The sequence below is a fragment of the Phascolarctos cinereus genome, unplaced genomic scaffold (genome assembly GCF_003287225.1).
Source record: "Phascolarctos cinereus isolate Bilbo 61053 unplaced genomic scaffold, phaCin_HiC Scaffold_2;HRSCAF=192, whole genome shotgun sequence".
Taxonomy (NCBI): domain Eukaryota; kingdom Metazoa; phylum Chordata; class Mammalia; order Diprotodontia; family Phascolarctidae; genus Phascolarctos; species Phascolarctos cinereus.
In genome coordinates, this window is record NW_027555625.1 from 232789932 (window position 1) to 232804039 (window position 14108).

Here is a 14108-nt window from a genome sequence, read left to right on the forward strand (position 1 = left end):
AACATCCTGTATTTACTTATTTATCTAAGTAAATATTATGTGCCCTGTAATAAAAATGTAAGGTCCTTGAAGGCAGGGAATTTTTTTGTTTTGTTTTATAAACCTAGTTCCTGTCATAATTCTTTACTGTACATAGCAGGCATTTGTAGGTGATTATTAAATCAAAACTGTGGGTGACCCAGAGAGTAGTAAAGAGATACTTGGTGGATATGAGTAGATTGTGTCATATTAACAATAATGAGGCACAGACAAAATGGTATAAAAAGTGGCATTCCCCCACTATTACTAAATGACATACCCACCTTCTTTTTCTGGTTGTATGGTTTGAATGTTTCTCTGGTACCCACAGAATGTAAAAGACCTATAGAAATATTGGGTAGCTCCTCTACAGAAGTTTTGTGGAAAGAAATGGACAAGAATTTTATAGAATGAGGAGGAAATGTTTGCGTCACAGTGTATGCTATTTAGAGGCATCACCAATATTAAAGGGTGGTAGGGTTAGGAACGAGTTAGAAATTAAGTTTAGCAGTTACTCTTCATACCTAAAGCTCTGATTGGACTGTCCAAATAGCATGTATATATAATATTTTGTTTTCCCCCCAATTACATGCAAAAAGAATTTTTAACATTCGTTGTTTTAAGTTTTGAGTTCCAGATTATCCCTCTCTTCTCCCTCACCCCCTGAGACAGTAAGCAGTCTGATGTATATGTGTGCAGTCATGTAAAACATTTCCATAGTAAGTCATTTTGTGCAGGAAGACTGAAACAAAAAAAAGAAAGAAAATTAAAAATTGTATGCTTCAGTCTGTATTCAGACAACATCAGTTCTTTCTCTGGAGGTGGAGAGTATTTGTCATCACGAATCCTTTGGCATTGTCTTAGATCATTGTATTGCTGAGAATAGCTAAGCCATTCTCAGTTTTTCATTATACAGTATCACTGTGTACAGTGTTCTCCTGGTTCTGCTCTCTTTATTCTGTATCAATTCATTAATTCTTTCCAGACTTTTCAGAAATCATCCTGCTTATCTTTTCTTATAGCACAATAGTATTCCATTATATTCATATACCACAACTTGTTCATCCATCTAAATAGCATTCTGATGATGGCCCATTGCATAGTCTTAAATTCCAGGCTTGGTGAGGGGTGGGGTCTTCCAGTTTGTGAGAGAAGGGATTATCAGGAGGAAAAGGTATGTTTTTGTGCACACACACTCTTAGAGGAAAGTCTCCAGTGCATTGTATAGGTCCTCTATGGAGGATTCTGTGAGAAGACCTGGACAAATCAAGCTATGAAGAAGCATGAGTTGTGATCTCTTTTGGAGGAAGTACAGATATAAGTAAATTCCTCCCACGATCCTTCCCCCTAATCTTACACCCCCCCCAAAAAAAAAGTCAACCATGAACTTAAGACTATTCAACAAGCTGCCATGTGGGGTAGTCCAACCCCCAACCATAGTTGTTATGTGTGTGTGTGTGTGTGTGTGTATGTCTATTTTCAAGACCCGACTATAAAAATGTCATTGCTAAACACAATTTTTCCTTCTCATAAATTTGAAGAACTACATGTATTCTGTTTCCCCCTATTTGTTCAGAGTAGGTTTTGCTCATAAAGAAAATTTTTAGATTTGTATCAGAAAAGTATCCATATGCCTATAGAAGTTTGTTTTTTGGTTTCTGCTGATATTGAAACAGGAAGCAACACTCACAGAGTCAGGATTTCACCTTTGTGATCCATTTTCAGATGTAATTCTCAGAAATGCATTACAAGTAAACAATGTGTTTTTTGGCAGTACTGTGGGAAAAATGAATGGTAAAGACCATAGACCTAAGGGTCTATCTATTGGAAGAGTCAAAGTAAGATGTAGGTCCTTACTTCAGTGGTAATCTCACAGTGATCTCATTGGTGTATGTGGTACTCTCTTTAAAAGAGCAGATCACAGCTGTTATGCCTTCTCAACCTATGTGATTTGTCCATGTCATCTTGTAAATCTTGTTTTTACACAGAGGATCTATACAAAGTGTCAGAGGCCTTACCCTACGTTTGAACATTTTATAGAATGCAATGTAACATTCTGGCTAATCATCTGTTAAACATTGATCTAGGTATGTGAAAATCATCTCCTTTTTTAATAATAATTTTCTAGATGTGAAAAATATAGAAGTAGAAGTAATATGCCATTTTTTTGTTCCTGTTTGAAAATGACATTGCGTTAGTTGCATCATGATCCAGAATACTGCGGAGTCCCCTCAAAGAGTTTGATCTTTATCCCTGGTCACTCAAAATATTGATTTAAAAATCTTCACGGGGAAACAGATGGATGAATTGCTGTCTGGACGGGAATAAGGCTGGATGGGCAACCCATTGAGTGTCACCTGTCAGGATGTGTATGTTAAATGGGCACTGCAGGTAGGCATGAACATTAACCTGGGCACAAAATTAAACATAAGGAAGACTGGCCTGAATTACATTTGAGAAATTGTGTAACACTTTGGTTGATTCCAAGCTGCATTCTGACATAAACTCATCTTTATTGTCCTCCATTTAGTAAAAATTGATGATGAAGTTTTACTCTTCATGAGCTTTTCAATTCAGAAGGAAAATGCTAATGACTATTTTTTCCTAAATGTCTTAATTCTATAAAAGAGTAGATTGAAAAGTTCTTTGAAAAGTTCTTAAAATTCTTAAAATGCTGTTTGTCAGATGGTAAGCATGCTGTGCCTAATATGTCTTAAAATTAGGGGTGGAAAACCTTAATTTTGTAGATCACAAAGGAATGAATGTGTGTATAGCTTTTTTTGTTTTGTTTTGTTTAAATAATGTCCCTTAAAGCGTAGGAGTTCTTAACCTTTTTTTTGTGTCATAGACACCTTTAGTAGTCAGGTTAAGCCCATGTATTCCTCCAAATAATGTTTATAAATGCATAAATACAGTTCTAATTTTTTTTTTTAGTTAGTGGACTCCAGGGTAAAAACCTCTGCCCTGAAGCTACACTGTTGTATAGTTAAATACCCATCTGACTTGTTCATGTAATGTGACTTCATGACTACAGAAATGAGTGTATGGATTTTTTATTTTATCTCATAAGATAAAGTTCTTTTCCTAAGAGGCATAGATATTTATTTTCCATAGCCTATGGGTTTGTAGATCTCAAGTGTCTCAAGGTAGAAGGGATCTGAGAGGCCATCTGATTCACCTCTCTCATTTTGCAAGTAAGGAAACTGAGCTTCAGGGAGGTGATTTTGTCCAGCGTGAGACAGGTGGTGTTAGGAGGGGCAGGGGAGAGATTTAAACCCATGTGGTGTGACTCCAGAACCACTGCTTTTCCCACTATACTACATTAATTTTTTTTAGGAAACATGTTGAAAGTAAACTATGATTTTGTTTAACTTTGTAGCTTAATAGTAATTTGTGAAATACCTTCTTTTTTTTCTCTTTTTTTTTTGGCCATTGGGGTTAAGTGACTTGCCCAGGATCACACAGCTATTAAGTGTCAAGCTTTTGATCTGAGGTTAGATTTGAATTCAGGTCCTCTGACTTCAGGCCCGGTGCTATAATAAGATTTTTACCACCTGACAGTCAGTCTGGTAAGGGAAGAACTTTGTAAAATGTAAAGTGAGTTTTAAAGAAGGTATTTCATGGGACAGCTGGATGGTGCAGTGGAGAGAGCACTGGCCCTGAAGTCAGGAGGACTCGAGTTCAAATCTAACCTCAAATCAGATGCTTGACACTTAATAGCTGTGTGACCCTGGGCAAGTCACTTAACCCCAGTTGCCTTTAAAAAAAAATTATAGCTCCCATTTTACAGATTATTCTTAAGTATTAGGGATCATGGTTTTAGGCATACTAAGCAACAGAACCAGGACTCAAACTCAGGTTGCCTTATTTAAGTTCCATTATTTTTCCTACTATAATAAATAGTTTTAGCATGTTCCGTTTTTCCATGTAATTAAATTTTAAAATAAAATTAATTCATTTTAATTACAAAGTGTGCTATGATTTTTTAAACTTTTCTCACAAATTCCTGATAATTTCAATTGAGATTGTTCTCTTAAACCTCTGATTTACTGAAGAACTGCAGAGACTAAATATAGCCTCGTATTTAAGGACTTATAAGACTGTATTGTGATGATGGCTTTTGTAAATCTTTTCCTTTTTTTTTTCTGTAAGTAGTTCTTCCATTTTCATTCTTGAATGCCTTGGGGGGACAACTTTGCTTATTTGGAGATCTTGCCAACTTTCTCTAAACTGGTTTTCCCCTCTACTTCTTTCTGTTTATGAGATTAGACTACTCATAGTTGTCTGTCTTGTCAAATTTTACAAATGAGTTTATGGTCTCACCTGTTTTGCCTTTGGCAGCCATCTCTCTCCATTTGGCAGAGATTTACTACTTGCCATTTGGCAAACATGACGAAACAAGGGTCTTGATTGCCCAGTTGTAGCAATTAATTTATGATGTGAGACATGAAAAGATTTGGCTACCAATTGCCTGTGTTGGCTGAGCGTAATGCCAAAGTTTCAAGCCTAGGAGCCTGAAAGAATGGTTTTACATTTGACAGAAATAGGGAAATTTGGAAGAGAAGGTTTGGAGTAGGAAATGAGTACAGTTTGGGACTTGAGTTTGAGGTGTTTGAAGATTGAAGCTCAGGGGAGAAACTGGGACTGAATATCTGTATCTGTACATACATACATATGTATATATCTCTGTCAGATAATAGTCAAACCCATGGAAGCTGTGGGGATTACCAAGAACATGTAAACAGAGAAAACAAAAAGGTTTGGATACTACCTTGGGGGCACCCATAGTTTATGGACACGATAAGTATAATTAGTGAACAAAGGAGATTGAGTTAGAGTAATCATTCAAGTAATGTCACAACAACCCAAAGAGGAAAGAGTATCCAGAAGGAGCATGTAGTTAAAAGATGCTAATTCCTTTCTTTTTCTCACCATGAGATACCTGGGAGCCATTCTTCCATTTAACTGCAACTTGTTTCTTCTGGTTTTCTTTATAAGCAGAATGTCAAGATCAATATGATTCAGCTCTTCTAGCAGTCTGTCCACTCAGATATTGGAAAAGGATCTCACATTTAGAATTCCATTTGCCAAATTAAAATTTATTTTGGTCATCGTTGGAGGGTGTGTGGAAAGATAGGCACACTAGTACATTGTTAGTGGAGCTACAAATCCATATAAACCATCTGGAGGGCATTTTGGAATACCCTTTGCCCCAGAGATACCAGTGCTAGGCATATTCTTCAAGATCAGTGACAAAAAGAAAGGCTTTATATATACCAAAATAGATATAATAGCACTTCTTTAGGTGGCAAAGAATTTAAACAGAGTTATAAATGTTCATCCATGGATGATAGCTAAACAAATTGTGATACTCAGATTTGATGGATTTTTTTTTCCATGTAAGAAATAATAAGCATGATGAATACAGAGAAGCTTGGAGTCACTTTATGTGAGCTGATGTAAAGTGAAGTAAGGAAAGCCAGAAAAACAATATATACTAATTACTACATCAGTGTGTCTGCAGAGAACCACTACCAAAAATTCAGTGTTGTAAAATTATAAAGAAGAGTTTGGGCCCTTTCAGAATGGTTCATTTTTACAGTATTGATGTTGCAGTATAAATTGTTCTGTTTGCTAATTTCACTGTGCATCAATTCACATGAATTTTGTAAAAATGAACAATTATTTTTTTTAAAAAGTATTTTGATTTCCCCCTCAATTACATGTAAAAACAATTTTAACATTCTTTTTTTTAAGTTTTGAGTTCCAAATTCTATTTCTCCCTCCCCCTCCGTGAGACAGTAAGTAATCTTATATAAGTTATACATATGCAGTCACATACAACATTTCCATATTAGTCATTTTGTGGGAGAAAAACAAAAAAGAAAGAAAGTAAAAAAATGTATGCTTTGGTCTGTATTCAGGTGCCATCAGTTCTTTCTGTGGAGGCAGATAACATTTTCCATCATGAGTCCTTTGGAATTGTCTTGGATCATTGTATTGCTGAGAATAGCTAAGTTATTCATAGTTCTTCATCTTACAATACTGCTGTTACTGTATACCATGTTCTTCTCACTTTATCAGTTCATGTAAGTCTTTCCAGGTTTTTCTGAAATCATCCTGCTTGTCATTTCTTTTGCACAATAATATTCCATTACAATCATATACTACGATTTGTTCAATGACTCCCCAGTTGATGGGCATCCTCTCAATTTCCAATTCTTAGCCACCACAAAAAGAGGTGCTTTAATATCTTTGTACAAATAGTTTATTTCCCACCCCCTTTTTAAAAATCTCTTTGGGACATAGACCTAGTAGTGGTATTGCTGGATCAAAGGCTATGTCCGGTTTGATAGCCATTTGGGCATAGTTCCCAGTTGCTCTCCAGAATGCTTGGATCAGTTCATAACTCCACCAACAGAGTATTAGTGTCCTAGTTTTCCATATCCCTTCCAACATTTATCATTTTCCTGTTTTGTCATGGTAGTTAATCTGATAGTTATGAGTTAGCACTTCAGAGTTGTTTTAATTTGCATTTCTGTAATCAGTAGTGATTTAGAGCATTTTTTCATATGACTATAGATAGCTTTGATTTCTTTGTCTGAAAACTGTTTGTTCATATCCTTTGACCATTTATCAATTGGGGAATGACTTGTATTCTTATACATTTGACTCAGTTCTCTATTTATTGAAAAATGAGGCCTTTATCAAAACTTTTCCCAGTTTTGTTTTCCTTCTAATTTTGGTTGCATTGTTTTTGTTTGTGCAAAACCTTTAATTTTATATAAGCAACATTGTCGATTTTACATTTTATAATAAAACGAACAGTTCTGAAAGACTTAAAAACTCCGATCGACACAATGAACCACCATGATTCCAGAGAATGAGGGGGAGGTTACAGAGGGAGTAAGAAAATTTGGAACTCACAATTTTTAAAAAATGAATATTAAAAATTATCTTTACATGTAATGGGGAGGGATAATTTTTTTTAAAACTGTATAAAGAGAGCTCTCATTTCTTCTTCTGCCAGTATCTGTTGCCGCAGCCACGTCCCTAAGACAAGATGATGAAGGTTGGAGTCATTGGATTTGGCCATATTAAGCTCTTGGTGATAAGGGCTACTTTCACCTTAGTCAGAGTGGATGTTGTGGCCTTCAGTGGCCCCTTCATTGACCTCAGCTGCATGGTTTATATTAGCAAGTTTAAGCATGCTGTGAAAGGCTAAGAATAGAAAGCTGGTAATCAGTGGAAAAGCCATTACTCTCTTTTAGGAGCCTTATCCCGTCAATATATTAAATGGGGAGATGCTGAAGCGGAGTATGTAGCAGAGTCCACTAGTGTCTTTACCACCATGAAAAAAGCTAGGACTCATTTGAAGGGTGGAGCTAGTGTGTCATTATCTTTGTCCCTTCTGCTGATGCTCCTGTGTTTATGATGGGAGTGAACCATGAAAAATATGATAATTCCCTTAGGATTGTCAGGAATGTTTCCTGTACTATCAAATGTTTGGACCCCCACCCAAGATCATTCATGACAATTTTGACATCATGAAAGGATTTGTGAACACAATCTATACCATTACTGCTATTCAGAAGACAGTAGATGGCCCCTCTAGGAAGTTGTGGGATGATGGACATGGTCCTGCCAAATACATCATCCCTACTTCCACTGGTGCTGCTAAGGCTATGAGCAAGGTCATCCCTGAGCTGAATGGGAAGGTCCCAGAGATGGCCTTCCGTATTCCTGCTCCCAGTGTATCTACTATTGTGGATCTGACCTGCCATCCAGAAAAACCTGCCAAAAATAATGTCAAGAAAGTGGTGAAGCAAGCATCAGAGGGACTGTTAAGGGGCATCTTGGACAACAAGAAGACCGGGTTGTAGCTTGTGACTTTAAAAATGATACCTACTCTTCTGCTTTTGATGCTGGTGCTGTTCTTGCCCTCAATGACCATTTTTTCAAGCTCATTTCCTGGTATAATAATGAGTATAGTTACAGCAATGATGTAATAGACCTTGTAGTCTACATGGCCTCCAAGGAATAAAGTAGAAAGCCATAGATTTTCATCCCCAGCCAAAAGAGGAGTTTTGCCACTAGGAAGCCCACATCTAACCTATTTCCTTATACTGGGGATTTAAAGCCCCATTCACAGTCATTGCCACAAAGTACCCCTATAGTAGGGAGGAGATACATAGAGTCCTATGTTGCATACTATCAATAAAGCCATGATATTCAGTGGAGGGAAAGGGGAGGGGTGAAATTTGCATATAGGAGGGGATGGGCAAGGCACAATAGGCCCAAGGTAGGATAGGATTCACTTATATTAGAGATAAGAATTCAAGGAGAGGTAGAAGACACCGATTTTTGCCTATACTGTTCGAAGTTCTGAATAACAGGTATTGAGGGAGTAGTATACTGGGAGATAAATTTTGGTGGGTTTTATAGGCATGCAGTAGAGAAAGACTGAACAAGTGTGTCGAATAAATAAGACCCTAAGGTTCTAATTAGAGATAACATGATATGGTAGCTTGAATACAAGACTGGGAGCCAAGATGACCTTAGTTTGAATCTCAGGTCTGTTACTTCCCATCTTGGTAATTTAGAGCAAGACACTAGTCTACCCTAGGCCCAGTTTCTTCATCTCTAAAATGAGGGTGTTGAAGTAGATCATTTGTAGTCTTTTCCACTTTTAAATCCTGTGGTAAATACCATTCCAAAGGTTTTAAAAGACATTGGCATCAGCACAAAGAGGTAAAACAAGAATCTCTTTTCCTCTATTCTATATAGCCATTCCTGTAGTTTTTCTGTTTACCTCCACTCTCATTCTCACTTTTTACTTCATAAGAGTTGAGCCTTAGGTAGTAGAGGTGGCAGTAAAATCTGAAAAGTTTGCTAAGTGAAATGATGAAGAGCAAAATAGCAAAACCAGGAGAACAGTTTGCATAATGACCACAGTAAGATTTAAAAAAAAAAAAAAGGACATTGAAAGACTTACTCTGATCAATAAGTGACTGATGTTGATGAGATGATTCGCACCTTTCAGCACATAGGTGGTGAGGAATGAGATGTAAATTTTTAAATATGGTCACTAGATGAATACTTATTTGTTACAAGGGAGGGTTGGGGATGGTGTGGGGGAGGATGATATCATTGGAAAGTGATAGTGATTTTTTCAAAATAAAAAAGCATCCATAAAGCATTAAAAAAGTATACACTGTCTAATTAGGTTGATCTATAATGAATAACATAACATTGTATCTTTCCTGTAAAAGATTTTAAGCCCCTTGAGGGCAGGCATTGTATCACTTTTCTTCATTTTATCCTTTATGTCTAATACATAAAGGCACTTAATATATTTTTTATTAAATGTTTCATTTAAGCTTTTGTTGTTATCTTAAACATTCCAGAATATATTCTAGTTTTCTCTCCCTATAAACTAAAGGATTTGTTTTCATGTGAAATAGATTTTATATGGCTTTTATAGTTTCATATAGTTATATCAGAAAGTGGAGATTCAAAGACAAATGGTATAATTACCCTCCCCTCAAAGAGCCTACATTCTGTGCAGGGGAGGGAGATGGTGTTTGTGTATTTGCATGGGTTGTGCATGTGTTTGCACATGTGTGTATTCAGCATTAATCATTACCATCACCCTCTTTACCTCTAAGTTAATGGGGAGATAAAAGGATCATAGGATCATAGATCATAGAATCATAAATTTGGGCTGGAAGGGACTTTAGAGGCTAATTTCTGAAATTCTCAATTCTACAAGTAAAGCAAGAGATAAAACAGAAGTGAAAGTAGTTTTAATTTTTAGACCAGTTCACTTACAGGAACAATTCTGTGGTTCACTGCATTTAAATAATATTGGTTGCAATAAGTTTTATTGCCATCAATTACTGTAAGTCACTGATTCATTTTATGTATTGATTTCTTCCCAAGGTGAAATTTGTGACACTAACAGAAAGTATAAATGATTTCTTTCTTATTTCTCACTTTAAAATTCCCAGAAAATTGAGTAACCTTTATAAAAAAGGTAATTTTTATAGTAACTTAGTAATAACTCTTTTGATTTGCTTTGTACAGAACCATGAGATAATTAAAACCTCTTTCAAATTATCATGATCTTAGCCTACCGTTATTTTACTTACCTTCCAGACTCTTAGTTCAAGACCCAACCTCATTTCACATGCTTTAAGGTTTCTGTGTAGAGTGCTTCTCAGCAATTTACTTTGATTACCATAATTCCAACATCGTCAGTGTAAAATGATCCATTTTCAGGTGAGTCACATCACTATTTGCCATTGAAAAATAAATTTTGGTTGCAAAACTATACAAAGACTTCTTGAGGAATTGAAAATAGCTATTTATCACAAATACTATACATGAAGTGGCTTTTGTTCTCATAAATGTTTTGGGATCATAGGAAGTAACTATAATCCCTTTGTTAGTATTTTTTGAAAGTTTTTAAATGACTAAGCATTATGGCTCTTTTAAGTCTTACTTCTTAAGTAAATTATGAATTGTAAGGCTTAGTATTCAGATTTTATCAGAAATTGCAACTTAAATTTTATTTTTGTATTCAAAAAAGACACCTCAAAAGCTTTCTACTTCCTCTTCTACCGTAGTAAACTTTAGTACATGAATGTAATGGATTATTACAGTGCTATAAGTAACAAGTGAATATGATGAATTCTTAGAACACCGTCTGAATTGATAGAGTAAAGTAAGCAAAACCAAAACAAATATAAACACAACTATAACAGTGTAAATGGAAAGTTTGTGGTTCCCTTTCTCTCCCAAAGGAGATGATAATTAACCAACAAGTATTTATTAAGCACTGGCTATGTTCCAATCACTTTGTTACGTGTACCAGGGTTACAAATACAATGAATGAAACAATCTCTACTCACAAAGAGCTTATATTTTAATGGGAGAGAAAACAAGGACATCTAATACATATAGAGGCATAACACAGAGATATTTCAGGTTCTGTTCCAGATCACCCCAAAGGAGTATCACAATAAAGTGAGTCACACAAATTTTTTGATTTCCCAGTGTGCATAAAAAGTTACATTTACACTATACTGTCATCTATTAAGTGTGCAAGAGTATTATGTCTAAAAAAACCAAATATACACACCTAAATTAAAAAATATTTTTGCTAAAAAATGCAAACCATCATCTGAGCCTTCAGTGAGTCTTAATCTTTTTGCTAGTAGAAGGTCTTGCCTCCATGTTAATGGCTGCTGACTGATCTGGGTGGTAGTTGCTACTGAAGGTTGAGATGGCTATGTCAGTTTCTTAAAATAAGATAACAGTGAAGTTTGCCGCATCTGTTGACTCTTCCTTTCACTTGAATACTTAGAAGCCATTGTAGGGTTATTAATTGACCTAATTTCAATGTTGTTGTGGGTCAGGGAATAGGGAGGCCTGAGAAGAGGGAGAAAGACGGGGAAGCTACCTATTGAAGCAGTCAGAACACATATTTTTATCGATTAAGTCTGACATGATATGAACATGATTCATGATACCACAAAATAATTACCATAGTAACATCAAAAATCACTAATCGCAGATCACCATAACAGGTATAATAATAATGAAAATTTTGAAATATTACGAGACTTAACAAAACATAACAGAGACATGTTGTGACCACATGCTATTGGAAGAATGGTACCCATAGATTTGCTTGAAACAGGGATGTCACAAACCTTTAATTTATAAAAAATGCAATATCTGTGAAGCACAATAAAATGAGATATGCCTGTATACAGAGTAATTAGAGACTAGTAGGTATAAGGTAGTTTGAGATAGAAGTCACTGTCATTGAGGGGATCAGGGAAGGCTTCACATAGAAGGTGTTTCTGGCATTGTCTTTTGAAGGAAGAGAAGGGTTCTGCCAGGTGAGGAAAGAGTACAGGAGGACTGCCAATGCAAAGACAGGAATCATATATGAGGAACAGAGAGAAGGCTAAATTGCCACGATCTTAGAGTGTGGGAGAGGAGTAATGTCCAGTGAGGCTAGAATTACAGATAGATTAGAGGCAAATTGTGAAGGGTTTTAAAAGTTCAACAAGAAAATATATGAATATTAAGCATCCTTTAAATACTTAAAACATTTTACCCTTTTACACAGCTATAAATAGTCTTTTCTATCTTAATCCTTAATACAAAAAAAGTTTGAAAATATTTTTTGCAATTTTATTTTTCTAGACAGCATATCCCAAATGCTTCTTTTCATTCTTTTTTATAATTTTTAACTCCATGATGTCTTAACCTTGCTCCAGGCTAGCATAGAAGAAACTATGCTTCCCTGAAATCCTAACAATGAAAAATTATTTTATAGCCCATTCTGTCCTTTAAAAAAATTCATTTCAACTGCTTAGTTTGATTCTTCTGTACATTCATGATGGAAGGAAATGCTAAATTTCAGTTTGAAGTTAGTGAAAATAAAGATGTAGGGTTTTGAGGGGTTTTTTTTCCCTGTCCAAGTTCATGAACTCCCTAAACTTTTATCCAGGTTCTCTGGAGGGGAGGTCTGTGGACCCTAGTTTAAGAGCCTTAGGCCTAGATTAACCTATTTATTTCTAAGATCTAGCAGGTTCCGTAAAAGTTAGGAAATAACTTGTTACCAAAATGTTGAGAAGAGCACTGAGAGAGGAACTGAACCCAGTTGTTCTCTGGTTTGCCTTGTTTTTTCCTGTTTTTTCCTCTGATCTTCAAACTAGTGTGAAACTTAGTAGGAGTAGAACCCTAGTCCTATTTTGGAATCCCTAGTTTGTTACGTGCTTTAGAACTATTAATATCTTATGTCAAAAATAGGTATTGTTACTTTTAGACATGATATATAAGAGCTTTTATTATTGGGAAGGAGGAAAGTAACATGTGTGAATTACATGTTAACAAAACTTTCTAGAGAAATATGGCTCAATTTTGTAATAAATTATTAAGAAAAAAATAATTTTGATAGAGGAATGTGTTTTACATGCTACCTTTCAAGAACACATCCATAGCATTTGAGTAGATATATATTTGTGTAATGATAAAGAACATTAGAACTGGAAGGACTTGTAAAGATCATATGGTTCAGGCCCTTTTACTTTACAGATAAGGAGATGAGAGACCCTAAGAGATTATGTGACTTGTTAACTGGTCACTTAGTAAGTGTCAAAGTTGCAGTGTACTTAACTCCATGCTAGTTTGGATACCTTTCAAATAAGTGTCTCACCATCCAGGCAATAAGATATTCCACTAGATTTTAGAATGGGTTCACACAGAGAATAGATTTACACTAAAACTAAGAAATTTTTAGAGCTGCTCATAATAGACACGAACATTTTACCAGACTCAGTTCTTTCTACATCTTCCTCCTACCCCCCCCCCAAAAAAATAAAATCAGCAATGACAAGGAATCATAAGTTTGAAATGTTAGGCATTCTTCATCACTTAATTATATTTGAGTACATTTGAATGATAGATAATAAATTACAAAGATTGTTTTACTTCAGTACTCTTATTTTTTTGTCAACAGAGTTCTCTAATTGAATTAGCATCTTTGTAATCATTGCAAGCTCATCTGTTATCTTCTCTTTATTTTTTTAATCTGCTATTTAAAATTGTCCCTGTTGTGATTAGCTACTGCTTGGGCCTCCTAATTTGTACCCTAAGATTTCTTCCCTAGCAAATTCTATCATTTAGCTTCTTTTATGAGTCATTTATTTTTATTTAGGCTTGTATCAGAGAGGTTTATGTCTCTTTCACAGCAACAGTCAATTTGTGGACAGCCTGGTTCTGAGAGAAGAAAAAAAAATTCAACATAGACACAGTTGGGATCATTTTGCCCATTTAGTAGTTATAAAGTATTTTTATATTTTAAGTAGTCATAAAACTCAAAGGACAGTAATTTAAGAAAAATATATTAGATGACATATGCAATACACTGCTGAGAATACAAGCCTCAAAAATCTTATAGGGTAGTAGAAAGGGATTGATGACCATATAGCAAATTATAATGCAAGTTAAAAATATATTGAAGAAGGAGGTCTAAACAATATAGTATGGCATAGTTCAAGATCACTTATGAA

General features: G+C 35.3%; 1 protein-coding gene and 1 pseudogene across 1 annotated transcript in view; both read left to right on the forward strand.

The window, feature by feature from the left end:
* PTPN1 (protein tyrosine phosphatase non-receptor type 1) overlaps positions 1-14108 on the forward strand; it is a 73733-nt gene that overhangs the window by 28354 nt on the left and 31271 nt on the right. The gene's annotated exons all lie outside the window — the stretch shown is intronic.
* Positions 6857-8229, forward strand: LOC144455614 (glyceraldehyde-3-phosphate dehydrogenase pseudogene; annotated as a pseudogene).